This window comes from Mastomys coucha, chromosome X, assembly GCF_008632895.1.
Source record: "Mastomys coucha isolate ucsf_1 chromosome X, UCSF_Mcou_1, whole genome shotgun sequence".
Lineage (NCBI taxonomy): Eukaryota > Metazoa > Chordata > Mammalia > Rodentia > Muridae > Mastomys > Mastomys coucha.
The window spans coordinates 99,731,460-99,732,780 of record NC_045030.1 but is presented as its reverse complement, the minus strand read 5'-3'; positions in this window follow the sequence as shown (position 1 = coordinate 99,732,780).

Sequence of the window (1,321 nt, the reverse complement as noted above, 5' to 3'; positions counted from 1 at the left end):
CACATACACACACACACAGGCACATAGCCCCCTTTCAGCTTGGCCCTTGAAAGCTCAACTCCTAAGTGCTAAGAAGCTTTGGAGTTCTATCTGAGCATCCGGCACTGGACATACCACTGAACAGAGGCTGAATAGGCATTCACTGTGCCTTGAAGGGTCTTAGAGAAAGGATGCATCCAAGAATGATGGCACACACTTAAAGCCCCAGTACTTTAGAGGTAGAGGGAGCAGCCTAGGCTGTATTGTAACAGTGTTAGAACCAAACAAGAAATGAGATTGCTCAGGGCATGTGGGAGGCATGCCATCTAACAAAGAGACCTTACACTGGTTACTCCCAGATGCAGGCCTCCAGTGGATGGCAGAAAAGGAGAGACAGAGCCAGAAAGGGTTTGGACAGTAGGAAGAGGCTTCCTGGAACATTAGAGGCCTCTCCCTGGCCTTGAGCAAGTGACGAACATGATGGTTCTGAATACTTGCTCAGCATCCTGGTTTCCTGGGGCCCAAGGGCTAGAATTAGAGAATTGGAACTTGGGACCAATGGTCAAGTGGTGACAGGACTGAGAATTGCATCTGGATAATCCATGCCTTGGTGAGCAGGGTAATAGCACAGGTGAGGGAAACTGGTGTGCGAATGGTCCAGGAGGAAGGCTAGGCAGATGCACCTGAAACCTAGCAAGGGATTCCTACAGTGTCCTCAGCTCTTCTCCTTTGTTCTGTCTAGTTTTATGTCAACTTGACCCAAGATACAGTCACCTGAGAGGAAGGAATAGCAATTGAGATAATGAATGCCTCTATCCGGTCTGGCTGCAGGCAAACCTGTAAGGCATTTTCTCAATTAGTGATTGATGGGAGGGGGCCCACCTCATTGTGGGTGGTACCAACACTGGGCTGGTGGTCCTGGGTTCTATAAGAAAGCAGGCTGAACAAAGTATGAGAATCAAGCCAGTAAGCAGCACTTCTCCATGGTCTCTGCATGAACTCCTGACCCCAGGTTCCTGCCCTTTTTGAGGTCCCATCCTTTGCTGATCAATGCCAATGTGGACGTATAAGTCAAATCAACCCTTTCCTCTCCAACTTGCTTTCATCACGGGGTTTGATCACAGCAGTAGAAACCCTAGCTAAGACACACTGTGGTCCTCAGCCTAGGGAAAAGTATGCTGTATCATCAAGATGCTGGGGGTCCTGACAAGCCAAAGAAAAAGAACCAAAACAAGGCTAAGGAGCATGCTCTCTCCGGTGTGGAGTAATTCTGGTACCATGCTGGCATCTCCTGGGCAGCAGTGCTTGGGGCCAAACCTTCCCAACTGTCCTGCCAAAAGAG